Source organism: Carettochelys insculpta, chromosome 6, assembly GCF_033958435.1.
Source record: "Carettochelys insculpta isolate YL-2023 chromosome 6, ASM3395843v1, whole genome shotgun sequence".
Taxonomy (NCBI): domain Eukaryota; kingdom Metazoa; phylum Chordata; order Testudines; family Carettochelyidae; genus Carettochelys; species Carettochelys insculpta.
The window spans coordinates 105686261-105700465 of record NC_134142.1 but is presented as its reverse complement, the minus strand read 5'-3'; the positions used below and the strand labels follow the sequence as shown (position 1 = coordinate 105700465).

The following is a 14205-nucleotide window of genomic DNA, read 5'->3' as shown; positions in this document are numbered from 1 at the left end:
ACCCCCCTTCCGAGTCCAGGCTCGGGCATCTCACCTTTCTCTCCCGCGCTCCCAAGGGATAGGAGCCGGCGCCGCGCGTGTGCCCGTCGCGGAGTAAGCTTCAGAGACCTCCCGCCGCTTCTCGGCCAGCACTGTGCCAGGCAGGACTCCGCAGCCTCCACTGACACCGCCGGGGTTACCTCCTCCCGCCGCTGCTTCGCCTGCACCCCTGGCAGCACCTTTTCGCCAGACCCCGCTCCGGTTCCTATAGCAATAGGTCCCACCCACGGGGCACCGCGGATTGGCGGGGCCTGACCCCCTTCTGGTCATCGCGTAGGGCTGTGATTGGGCGGCTGCGGGGCCGCAGGTTAGGCTGCGCGGGAGGGAAAACGGCTTTCAAGTAGGGTTGAAGCGAGAAGGTACGTGGCGGCGCCGGCAGAAGGGGGTGGAGCTAGTTCACCTTTCGGCAGCGCGTTGGGGTTGTCGTCCCCGCCTCTCAGACTGGGACGTCATGGGCCCTGTCCCTACTTCTTCCCAGGGGTGCGAGGAGCTCGGGGCGGGATCTAAATCCCGCGCTCTTTCCCCCGGCTCTGGGCTAACCTTAGCCTCAGCGTGCCGGTTAGTCGTGGCCCCCGAGGGTGGGAACCATGGGGAGGAGGGTCGCTGGCGCGTAGGAGTTCCTGCGCGGGGTGAGGGCGGAAGGGCTGGCTGGCTGTGGGACCGGCAGCCGTGCGTGAGGTGCGCGTGAGTTTGCTGCAGGTTCCTGCGGCTCATCGAACACGAGAACCTCTTGCGGAAACTGACCCGGCGAAGGCACCACCAGAGCAGCTGCCTTTTCAAGAGTGTTTGTGTGGGATGGGGGCAGGGGATTGTCCCTGCCGGGTGTCCGATGCGGGAGGCTGGGCGCTGGAGCAGGCACACACACACAGAGTCCTAGGAAGATATAAAATCTTGTATTTGGAAAAATGAACTGCGGAAATCTGCATCTACAGTCATGGAGGTACCTACCCATGGACATAAAGCATGGGGATTCATGGGAGTACGGGAATTTTGAAGCTGGACACGTATTTCAAAGCGCCTGCATCTAGACTGCCTGTCAGTACTTCGAAGTTAGCAGCTTTGAAATTTGCGTGGCTGCTGTTATGCTAATGATGTGCTTCATATGCATAAATGTGCTGCTTTGATATTTCCCCGGTCTGTGTTACTTCCATGCCCCCTTCAAAGAAGGGGGATAGTGTAGAGACAGTCTAACTTTGGTTCCAAATCAGGATTCAAACATTAGAATTAATGTGTACACAAGTAAGAGTTTTCAGTTTGAAGATTGGTATGCCATTTATGGGAAAATTGCTAATACTTTTATCAATAATTTGCTGTGATAGAAAATTATCTTAAGTTTACAATGTATTCAGAGGGAAACCAATTGAAATGAGCATTTCATTTATCTAGTAATCTGAGGAAGTGGGTTTTATTCAATAAAGCTTATTATCTAATAAATAAACCTGTTCATCTTTAAGGAGTAGCAGAACTGCTTGTTATTGGGGAAGCTCCAGACTAAGATGGCTACTCTACTGAGTCTAAGATGCAAACTCAATTAAATGTCTATTGTGCATACTACAATGACCATGAACCATCTGTAGTGCACTAGATGGGGAGTGCTTGGAGTTGTTACAGTACCTTCTTTCTAAGGTGTTCTGGTCTAAATGCTTGCCATAAGTGGGCTCAGAAAATAATTTTTCCCTAGCACAGACTGGCAGAGAGCTGGGGCGGTGGAGTGGGTTGCCTTTCTCTGCATAATACGATCAGTGCAGATCAGTAGTGGATTTTAGAGTGAATAGTGGATTTACTGTAACTTAACATCTTTAAATCAATATTTGAGAACTTGGTAATGCAACCAAGTCATAGATCTACTATAGGGATATGTGGGGGTGAGATTCTGTTACATGCAATGCTATGGTCAGGTGGTACCTTCTGTTTCTAGGGTGCAGGCAGCTAAGTATCAGTATGTTCTGATTCGTGAAAGAAAACATGCACAAAAGACAACCTGACCATTTATACCCCTTTTAGCAATGTAAATTGCAGTGTCAATAAATGAGCACTGGGAGGTAGCAGCCCACCTTGATTGGCACACAGATATATTTCAGGACTTGCCAGCAAGGTTTTGCCATGGCTCTGCACTAAATTACCATCACCTTGTATAAATCCGGAGGAACCACTTTGTGTTCCTTCTGCTAATTAGACTGGAGGCAAGGCTTTGAGCCAGGCCTAACCAGCTAGCAGCTCTCCCTATAAGGGAGCTCTCAGCGAACACTGTGAGCAGCAGCTACCAGGGAAGGGAGTTTGCCTCTGGGCAAAGCTTCCCAGAGGAGTTTGGGTGAGTGTGGGATTTGGGAGGCTGTGTGGTGAGCTGGTGGGTGAATGTCTGTCTGTCTGTCTGTGCAACTATGTTACTTTGCAGAGAAGGGCAATTTGATCAGCTGCCTGTGTGCCTGAGTTTGTGTGGAGCAGAGAGGAGCAGTTTGCAAGGTGTGAATTGGGGGAGTTTCCTGCCAGGTGAGCCTTCAAGGGCTGATTAGACTGGAGGCAAGGATTTGAGCCAGGCCTAACCAGCTAGCAGCTCTCCCTATAAGAAGGGAGCTCTCAGTGAACAGGGGGCAGCAGCTAACAGGGAAGGGAGTTTGCCGAGGGAGGAGCCCCGTGTTTGTCCTTTTCAGATATGGTGTTCCACCTGTGCCCTGCAAGGCAGCACTATCAGGAAAAGGAGTCTCTGAAGAGAAGAGCCTGAAGAGTGATGGGGGAAGGTGGACCTGGGGGCACTGAGAGTAGCTGGGGGGAGAGGGGCCAGTGCAGTGAGGAGGGCGGACATGGGAGCAGATGGGGGTAGTGGGTTGGGGAGGGTCCTATGGTGATGATAGCTGGGGGGGGCATGAAAGGTGGGGAGGAGGGTCCCGGGGATATGAGGTCATTGCTCCACAGGGAGCTGTGGTGACAGGGAGGTATGAAGTAGTGGGATCCTTAACCACATTCTCCACACCCCACTGCCTTGTGGCTTATCCTGGGAAGGAGCAAGGCTAAGGGAGTAAACCCTGACAGAAAATCCGGAGTGGAGTCTGAAGGTGGTTTGGTGTCAACTTCTGGCACTGTCCCAGCAACTCCTGCAGTTGAGCTGGTACCAGCCGTGGAGGTTATCCTCTCCTTTGGACTATATCAGTAAAGCTGAGAGGGGGACATTGGTGTCTGGGCAGCCCAGAGTCTCCATAATAAGTGCCCAGGCTCGCGCCTGGAGAGGTACTCTGGCATCGCTGAACAGCGCTAAGTTAGAAAAGAAAATGTTGGAGGGTGGGTCAAAGCAGGGACATGCCCTCCCACGGGTATAGAGCAGGCTAAGGAGCTCTCCTCGGCCTGTTCCATGTTAATGAGATGCACCTTCAAGGCTTGTTCAGCCTAGAAGAGGAGATGTTTAAAAGGAGGAACTTAACACAGGAAGGGGTTATGAATAGGAAGAGGACCGCTTCACCCAGAGGCTGCTGATAATAAAGGTCATGCAGCTGGGAAGGACATGCACCTCTTCTGAAGCTGCTGGAGTAACAGCAGAGCAATTTGTAGAGCCTTGCACAGATATAAAATTTATATATGCAGATAGCAACAGATATCTGCACAGTTGCAGGGCTCTAATGTCAAGTGAGATTAGCAGGGCCTTGGTCAGCGAGCAGACTTGGAAATACTGCAGTGAAAGCAGCAGCATGTCATGCTGCCACTTGCAGGAGGCAGTGCCCAGCTCAGGGAGCACCCCTTCTATGACTGTACCACCCCCAGACCACTGGGGTGCCACAAGGGTCACTGGCAATTTTCGCTGGGCATGCTACTCTGAGCAACTTACACTTTCCCAGACAGGAGTCTCTTCCATACAACAGTGTGCATCTCCTACATGTGAGTCTAAGTTAGCCAATACCTTTGTAACATTGTTGTACTCTGACTTGTTTACAGCAGTGTTTTTCAAGGCATGGTATGTGTACAGGATATGTGAGAATAGTCCGGGGGATATGCTCACTGTGCGGCTCTTTGACCAATAAAATGCTCGCACCCACGAGAGCGCTGTGCACCGCTCTGCACATGTATCTCTCCCTAGCATTTGGAGGAAAAGACACAGGGCAGCTGCGATGGTGACGGCAGCAGCAGCAGCTCTGGTGAGTCGCTGCCATTAGATTACTGTGGCGGTGAAGGGGATGTGCCTGGCTCTGAGGATGGGGGATTGGGTTAAAATAGGAGATAGGGAGGGCTGGGAAGGGAAGGAAGATTGAAAGAATTAGGTTTGTTTAGTCTGGAAAAGAGGAGACCAAGAGGGGACATGATAGCAGCTTTCAAGTATCTGAAAGGTTATTACAAGGGAGAAGAATTGTTCTCCGTAACCTTTTACAATAGTACAAGAAGCAGTGGGCTTATGTTGCAGCAATGGAGGCTTAGGTCAGACATAAGGAAAGGCTTCCTAACTGTCTGGATATTTAAACTCTACTGAATTTCCTAGGGAGTTTGTGGACTCTCCATCATTGGAGATTTTTAAGAGCAGTGTTGAGGAAATTGTTGATGATTTAGAAGATTGCAGAAGGCTTTACATAATCCCTCACTTAGTTCACAAGGCAAAGCTCATCTCTCAGAGATAAAGTCCCTTTTTTAAATAAAGTACACCACACAATTGTCATCCAACAGCACTTATTATCGAGGGAGGAAGGGAAGGGGTGGCTTAAACAGAACTGGTGATTAAAGGATGATTCATACACATACCTTACTCAAAATACTTGATTAGATAAACTGATGCTGTCTGCTTCCTGTTCTTGTAGACACCCACGAGGAGGTTTCTGGACTAGGCCACACAGCACCAACATAAAGATCAATCCAGCTGATTAAACAGGTGGGTTTCCCTATCCGGGCCCACTGTATCCCTCTTTGCAATGTCTCTGTGTGCAAGTCAGACCTACCTACTCTGATCAAGTCTGTGTATGTGGGTATGCTCCCCCAACAAAGCAACAAACTTCTAATGTGACCAAACTGTTAGGTGACCAGGCAAGCTGGTGCCCAGGGTGATGCCCCCGTATGTGCCTACGCATGAAGGAGAGATGTTTGAGTCCTTCTGATAGGACTATAGGACTGAGCTCCAGAGCAGCAACTCCCCACAACTCCCTATCTTCCACCATTTATGCCTTTCCAATTGCTAGGTAATCACTTATTTATCCACTCTTTGTTCTCACTCTTTCTGTTCCTGCCCTTTCAGAAGGAACAAGAATTACAACCAAAATGATGGTCACCATGGGTGTGTCTACACTAGCCGGCTATTTTGAAGTAGCTGGCATAATGTTGAAATAGCACGTGTTGTGTCTACACATGCCGTGCACTATTTCGACATTGAACTTGACATTAGGCAGCGAGATGTCGAAATCGCTATTCCTATCCGGAGATGGGAATAGCGCACTACTTCGACATTCAATGTTGAAGTAGGGCGTGTGTAGATGATCCACATCCTGCTACATCGAAATAGTGGGGTCCTCCATGGCGGCCATCAGCTGAGGGGTTGAGAGACGCTCTGTCCAGCCCCTGCAGGGCTCTATGGTCGCCATGTGCAGCAGCCCTTAGCCCAGGGCTTCTGGCTGCTGCTGCTGCTGCAGCTGGGGGTCCATACTGCAACTGGCTGTTGGCTCTGTGGACCTCGTGCTGTGCAGGCCGAATGTGTCTTTGGGGGGCCCTTTAAGGGAGGAGCTTGCTCTTGCCCCAGAAGGGCTAATCCAGCCTATGACCCCGTCTGCAGGCTTTGCTGGCCCCTTATTTCGACAGAGAGTGCTTGTGTGTATGGCGCTCCACATTTCCTTCTGGGGCGTCTCCTTTTGATGTTTCTTGTTGCTGCTTCGATGTTGAATGTCGACAGCACCAGCCCCAGAGGACATGTAGATGATACGTGTCGAAGTAGCCTATTTCAATGTTCTGACTTTGAAATAGGCTACTTCGATGTAGTGTGCTAGTGTAGACGTAGCCCATGTCTTTCAACCTAAACTAAAATGATTATGCATGACAACGTAATAACTCCATCCAATTGCAATGAACAATTTAAACAAATCCACCAGCTTTACAAGTAGGATAGACAAACACCTATCAAGGTGGTCTAGATCAGGGTCTCAAACTCATGGCTCGTTCCTGCTCTTGCTCCACCCTCTCCTGGGGCAGTGAATGTGGAAGGCCCAACCCCTTTGCTGTCCCACATGGGGCTCTCCGGTTATTCCAGAAGTTGTGCCCCTCATGGGAGGGGGCTCGGCAGAAGTGTTGCAATGGGTGGGAGAGGGCAGGCAGGGGTGAGAAGGAGTGTGACTTCAGAGGCAGGTAGAGAGGTGCACACCTGGGGCCGCAGAGATTTCTGGGCTGGATTGTGAAACTGCTCAGGCTGTAAATGGCCCACAAGCTGTGAGTTTGAGGCCCCTGGTCTAAATGGTGCTTGGTCCTGCCATGAGTTCAGGGGACTGGACATGAGGCCCTCTCAAGGTTTCTTCCAGTTCTATGATTCTGTGAACTAAAGATTAATTTTGAATTAAAGATTTTGTCCTGGGATAGGTCTCCAAGAATATGTCCAACCAAAATTGGCAACCCTTGTTGTATTCTACTTCATTCTAATTATATATGTATATATATGTAGCAGTAGTACAGTGACTGGATGTCTTTCGTTCTCACCTTCACCCTCAATACACACTTAAATTCACGTGTGCGGAAGACAAAACGCACATATCTATTCCAGGGCAGAGATGGAAAAGCAGAGGGCTGAGATATCGACTCAAAAGACAAGGAGAGTGTGCTATGTAATAATAAAACAACAGGTACCCAACAAGAGATGTGCCTAACATCACCTCTCATATTTTGCTTGTATTGTCTATGGTAATCTCTTCATACCAGATTTGTCTTGCTTGTTGTATTTTTGTCCCAGTTTTGCAACCGTATCCATCCACATGGCTGTGATTGCAGGATTGTGATTGTGAACACTTTAGAGCTGAAATTGTATCTTCTTTGTGTCCTGTAGGGCACATAAAACATTTTTGTATGCTGGATAATTGAAATACTGTAATACGTTTTCTCTTTTTGTTAAATTCATACCTTGCGAAACCTACCTATTAGGTTTCACATACTGCATAAACAACCACAAACGTCCAAGTCCTATGAGGAAGTTGGGTTCACAAAATTATAACTTTCCTCTTTGGGCTGCAAAACAGATCACTTGTAGGTTTCTTTGTAGAAAATGGAGACCGTCCCATGGGCTCAAAACAAAAAAGCAGTCCAGTAGTACTTTAAAGACTAACAAAATAATTCATTAGGTGATGAGATTTCACGGGACAGACCCACTTCTTCAGATCATAGCCATACCAGAACAGACTCAATATTTAAGGCACAGAGAACCAAAGATAGTAATCAAAGTTGACAAATCAGAAAAATTACTATTAAGGTGAGCAAATCAGAGAGCACAGGGGCAGAAGGAGGGGGAGGAAGTCAAGAATTAGATAAAGCAAAGTATGTAAAAGAGTCCTTATAATGAGCTAGAAAATTGCCATTCCGGTTCAAACCACCTGTTAATGTGTCAAATTTGAATATAAAAGAGAGTTCAGCAGCCTCTCTTTCCAAGCGGCTGTGAAAGTTCCTTTTCAGTAAAACACAGACTTTCAGGTCATTAACAGAATGGCCCACTCCATTAAAGTGCTGGCTGACAGGTTTGTGAATCAGGTGTGTTTTTATGTCTGTTTTATGCCCATTAATTCTTTGTCTAAGAGAGTTTGAAGTCTGTCCAATATACAAAGCGTGTGGGCATTGTTGGCACATGATGGCATATATGATGTTAGTTGAGGAACATGAGAATGTGCCCATGATTCTGTGAATAACCTGGTTAAGTCCAGTGATGGTATCTCCAGAATAGATACGTGGACAAAGTTGGCAACAGACCTTGTTGCAAGGAAAAGTTCCAGGGTTGGTATTCCTGTGGTATAGACTGTGGTTGTTGGTGAGAATCCTCATAAGTTTGGGAGGTTGTCTGTAGGAGAGAACAGGCCTGTCACCTACAGCCTTCTGGAGTGTGGCATCCTGATTAAGGATAGGTTGTAGATCTTTAATAATGCGTTGCAGTGGTTTGAGTTGGGGGCTGTAGGTAATGAACAGTGGTGTTGTGTTGTTGGCCTTTTTGGGCCTATCTTGGAGTAGCTGGTCTCTGGGTATTCGTCTGACCCTGTTGATTTGTTTTTTATTTCTCCTGGTGGGTAATTCAGGTTTATGAATATTTGGTGGAGATCTTGTAGTTTTCAGTCTCTGTCAGTAGGATCAGAGCAAATGTGATTGTACCTAAGGGCTTGACTGTAAACAATGGATCTAGCTGCGTGTGCATGATGGAAGCTAGGAACATGTAGGTAAGTAGCATTCGGTAGGTTTCTGGTAGAGTGTGGTTCTGATTAGGCCATCATTGATTTGTACTGTAGTGTCCAGGAAACGTATCTCTTGCATGGAGTAATCAAGGCATAAGTTGATGGTGGGGTGCAGACTGTTAAAGTCTCCGTGGAATTCTTCTAGAGTCTCTTTACCATCAGTCAAAATTATAAAGATGTCATTGATGTATTATACGTAAAGGAAGGGTAATAGGGGACAACAGCTGAGGAATCATTGTTCCAGGTCATCCATAAACATATTAGCATATTGTGGTGTCAGGATTTTTTAACACCTAAGGACGTAATCGTCCCCGTGGGCCAGGGATTACAGGCCTTGGGCTGTGTAAAAACAGTGCAGACACATGAAATTCTAAAGTGTCACAGGCTGCCATTTGGCAGCATTACCAACGGTCATTTTTTATCCGTTAGCTCCCCCGGCAACCTGAACTCATGAATAATCAATGAGCAGGTGTTTGAATCATGGTTTCTGATTGGACGAACACCTGACTTTCTAGAATTTTCTAAGCCCAAAGAGGACCTGACTGAGAACTGCCAAATATGGTAATTGGATCATGAATTATTCATAGAATCATGCTATAAAAGCAGGGCTTACCTGCCATTCGCCGGCCCTTGGGTACACAGACAAGATTCTGTGACCCTGTACAGGGAGGTGTGGCTGTCCCTCAGGCCAGCTCTCAGGAGCAAAGAGCTTGAAATCACCTAGCTGAATCACGAATCACTGACTGAAATCACTTAGCTAAAATCACTGGCTGAAATCACTTAGCGCTGCCATTTTACAGCGGCGCCAGTGCTCCCAAGCTATCTCGACAGCACAGAGCTTCGAGGGAGCAGCAAGCGGCCTCAGTGGGACAGCGGCCAGGGGGTGAACTGGCCCGCCGCAAGGCGGGTACTGCGTACCTGGTCGCCTAATCCCTGAGGCCGCCAGTCTTAGCCAGACTCGACTCACACTGGACAAGACCCATCTACCGGATTGGACGACATAACTGGACTGGACACATAATTTACCCACCAAGCCCGCGTTTTTACGTGGTGCTCACACACCTTAATACTGCTTCAAAGAACCAGCTCGGGGCTCCAGGACCCCCAATTGGGGGAGCAGGGGTCGCGCCCCTGCTGTGCACCTCCCCGGTGGTGGAGGGGCAGCGCCTGGGGGCCTGACCCCACGGCCGGGCCTAAAAGCCTCACGCTGGACTCAATACCAAAGGACACTTAATTCACGTTTTATTTAGTATTATTACTGTTGTTTAGTACTTTATTGTTATAATTGTTTCCAAATTACTAATAATTATTTCCATATAGCATTAATTTTATTAAGCAAATACCTATAATACTTATCTCATTCGTGTACAAATATAGTCAGGTGACAGCATAGCCTCTCTGCTTCACTTCCCCACTTCCGTGGCCTGTAGGAGAGCAACTGCCTCCCAGGATCACAGTTTATAGGTCAGGCCTAAGGACAGCAGCAGCAGCCTCCGAAAAACGGAACAGCCCTAATGGCCTCCTAGGCACCAACCCCGACCCTGGGAGGAGGTGAGGAGTAGCGCCCTCACCCCTCTCCTTAAGGAAGCAAAGGGGATATAAAACCCCATACCTATTCAAACCTACCCCTAATAACTAAGCCTTTCTTGCCTTCCGGATAAATAAAAACTTCAGTTCGAGATACTCCATGGAAACAATGTTAAGTGTAAGTTTTAGTTACTGATAAAACATTCAGTAATAGTTAGCTTTTAGTGTTGATACTTTTAAATCTGATTTGTTACCCAATAAAGATACTAGTTACTTTGTTCTAAACGTAACCCTTGTCCTAGTCTCGACGTCTCTGCTAGCCACTTCTCTCCAGGAGGCCTTAGCGGGGTCCAGAGCGTACCAGGTGGCACTCTTCCGTCTCGGGGGTTGCAGCAGGCTTCGAACTTGGGTCCTGGGATCTGTGCTAAGGACGGTCAACCTTCCTTTGAGGTTTCCACTTAATCTACAAATACTGTTACCCCCAAGAAGAAACCGACATGTGGGGCCATGCGGGTGCCCATAGCAGTTCCACTAATCTGGAGGTATAAATTGTCCCCAAATCAGAAATAATTGTGGGTGAGAACAAAGTTACAGAGGTCAGACACCAGACTGGTTGTGGTGACATAAGGGATGGTATTCCTGATCGCTTGTGATCTATCTTTGTGTGGAGTATTAGTGTACAGAGCGTCTACATCCATGGTTGCAAGGATGGTGTTGTCAGGAACTTTTACGATGTTTTGTAGTTTCCTCAGGAAGTCAGTGGTATCTCAGAGATAGCTGGGCATGTTGGTGGCATAGGGTTTGAGGAGGGAGTCCACATAACTGGATAGTCCAGTGGTGAGGGTGCCAATACCCGAAATGATAGGGCGTCCAGGGTTTCCAGGTTTGTGGATTTTGGGAAGTAAATTGAATAATCCAGGTTGGGGCTCAGATGGTGTGTCTGAGTGAATAAGGTCCCAAGTAGCAGCAGGAAGTTCCTTAAGTATTTGTTGTAATTCTTTTGGAATTACAAAGTGGGATCAGAGGAGAGAGGTCTGTAAAATGTGGTGTTGGAGAGTTGTCTGGCTGCCTCCTATTCATAGTCTGACTTATTCATGATAAGGGGCCAGCCACTTACAAAAGCAGCTTCTCTGACATGGGTGTTAACATCTCCACATCAGACTCTGACAATGGGCCGTATCCACTTGTCTGATGTGACTTGTTTTTATCTCTTCTGATACATACGACTGATAATGGGCCTTTTCCACCTTGACTGAATACCTTGTCAGCTCTGGCCCTCCCTTTTACTGAGACCCCATTCTTTAAATACCCCTCTGAACCGCCCCCACAACTCATGCATCTGATGAAGCAGGTCTTTGCCCACAAAAGCTTATGCTCCAAAATATCCGTTAGTTTTTAAGGTGTCACAGCACTTCTTGTTGTTCTCAAAGATACAGATGAACATGGCTACCTCTCTGATACTTGATATAGCCATGGAGATTTAAGCTGTGTTGGGAGTTTGGGGAAACGGTGGAACTGTGAGGTCTCTGGAGCAGGAGCTGTGTGACTTTCAACCTGTTCTGCATCTTATGTCACCATTTGTACCAGTGCAAAATAGGCATAATATAGTAACAGAGAAGAAGCCGTGCTAGTCTATACACTATCAAAACAAAAAGCAGTCAAGTAGCACTTTAAAGACTAGCAAAATAGTTTATTAGGTGAGCTTTCGTGGGACGGACCCACTTCTTCAGACCATAGCCAGACCAGAACAGACTCAATATTTAAGGCACAGAGAACCAAAAACAGTAAGCAAGGAGGTCCTCCTAGTCTATACACTATCAAAACAAAAAGCAGTGAAGTAGCACTTTAAAGACTAGCAAAATAGTTTATTAGGTGAGCTTTCGTGGGACAGACCCACTTCTTCAGACCATAGCCAGACCAGAACAGACTCAATATTTAAGGCACAGAGAACCAAAAACAGTAAGCAAGGAGGTCCTCCTTGCTTACTGTTTTTGGTTCTCTGTGCCTTAAATATTGAGTCTGTTCTGGTCTGGCTATGGTCTGAAGAAGTGGGTCTGTCCCACGAAAGCTCACCTAATAAACTATTTTGCTAGTCTTTAAAGTGCTACTTCACTGCTTTTTGTTTTGATAGGCATAATATGTTATCATTCTGATTTGGCAGCACTTTTCACCCACATTGCCCTTCCTCTGTTGTGGTATAAACAACTACATGGCTGTGGCCAGACTTGGGCAAAATTTCAAAAGGGCCATGCTAATGGACAAATTGGAGAATACTAATGAGGCACTGAAATGAATATTCAGTGCCTTATTAGCATGCTGCCAGCCACGGCACTTCAAAAGTGCCACATGTCAATCGCGCGTGGCTTGGCTACATGGGGCCCTTCTCAAAAGGACCCCGCAAACATCAAAATCCCCTTATTCCTGTCAGCTGATAGGAATTTCGACGTTTGTGGGGTCCTTTCAAAATGGGCCCTGTGTAGCTGAGCCGCGTGTGATGGGAATGCAGCACTTTCAAAGTGCTGTGGCTGGTAGCATGCTATGAGCTCCTGAATATCCATTTCAGCGCCTCAGTAGTATTCTCCAATTTGGCCATTAGCATGGCCCTTTCAAAATTTTGCCCAAGTGTGTCCACAGCTCATGAGATGCAAAGCAATGATGAATCAGGCCTTCCCTGTTGTTTTAGAGTCCTTATCTGCTATTGCAACAGGAATGATAATAAGGCCTCTGGCAGATTTTAGGATTAATTTTTTAAAAAAATCAGTAAAAATCCCAGGTCTGGGTTGTGCACCTGAGGAGAATGTGACTGATAGGCAACAAGTCAGGGAGTGTAAACTGATAACCCAAAACTGTGGTCTTTTAATTTTGTACCCTGTAGAAATGATCCTAAGAGAACTGACTATTTCATCAAAAAAAGCAACCAACAATATGGTGTCCACTGGCACCTTGAAGACTTACAAATCCTTTACCAGACACACTATGGTACACAAGTGTTTTGTGTAATCATTGTTTTGTCTAATCATGTTTTTGCATAACTAAGGATGAAGGAAACAGGGTTTGGCAAAAACATATTTTATCTTTTGCTCTAAATATCATTGTTTTGTTCCTGAAAAACAGGCTGAGTATACTAACTGTATAGCAGTGTTTACTTATGTAATTTGACCTGGATAAGGCTGGGGAAATTTGTTGCTGGATCCAGGGCTCTGTTCCTTCCTGCACTTTTGGGGCTACTAAGCAATAGCCACCATCTTCTCTACACCAAAGGCAAAAAAGAAAAATTCTTTTTGGAGGTGGTCTTATGAGCCACAGGTATAAATAATCTCCGACAGGAGGTGTCTTCGTCAGAGGCAGGGAAATCATTCTAATCTTCACTCCTTTAGCAGAATTATAATTGGGTGTTCCTGTAGGTTCCCTCCAGCACATCACTGCATGGTTCACACTGACCTACATCAGTGGTTGCCAAACTTTTTGGCATCACGCCCCCTTTTGATTTCTGAGCAACCCTCATGCTCCCCCTCCTTTTTTTTTACCATCATCCAACCCCACTTTTAACAAAAAATTCAATTAATAATTTAAAAGAAACACCAAAACTTGATATAAAAATGTTATTTAAAACTAAAAATAAGCACAACTAGTTTTTCTTGGCCCCTTGTTGTTGCCTGGTGCAGCCCCAGTTGGCCATCTGCCTGAGCCCTGTGCCAGCCACCAGAGCTGCCTGTGACAGCCACCTGTCCACCTCAGACCCTTGCTGCCAGAGACACCCACCCAAGACCCGCACCACTGGGGCCAGCCACCTCCCTGCCCCAGCTGAGGGCCAGCTCTCCCAGTGGCCTGCCCAAGCCCCACACTGCCCAGGCTAGCCACCCGCCCACCAGTCCGAGCCACCTGAGCCCCGCGATGCAAGAGCCAGCCACCCTAGTCCCATGAGTTCTGCAAGCCAGCCAGCTGCCTGAGCCCCACAAGCCACCCACCCCAGCTCCTCCCTTCCCACAAAGCCAGACATCACCAGACCCCTGTTCTTACCCCATCCCCATCCCCCTTACCTGAGCCAGGCACCCCCTGCTCCCTATCTAACCCCATCCTCCTCCCACCCCCAACCCACACTCTCTCACCTTTGCATGTGGGTCTTTGCCGGCTGCCTGCTTTTTATGGCGTCTGTGCCGGATCACCCATGTAAAATGGCAGGGGCTCAGAGCCAGAAGCAAAGGGTGAGGGGGATCATGGGGGCGGGGCTGGTTTGCCTCACTCCCCTCCCTGAAATTTCTTC

General features: G+C 47.4%; 1 protein-coding gene across 1 annotated transcript in view; it reads right to left on the bottom strand.

Moving 5' to 3' along the window:
• Nucleotides 1–262, bottom strand: part of NUCB2 (nucleobindin 2) — a 52193-nt gene extending 51931 nt beyond the window's left edge. Inside the window, exon 1 of the mRNA XM_074997739.1 lies at nt 35–262. The gene's annotated coding sequence lies outside the window, so the exon portion shown is untranslated. The remainder of the gene's footprint in view (nt 1–34) is intronic.
• Between the last annotated feature and the right edge of the window lie 13943 nt (nt 263–14205).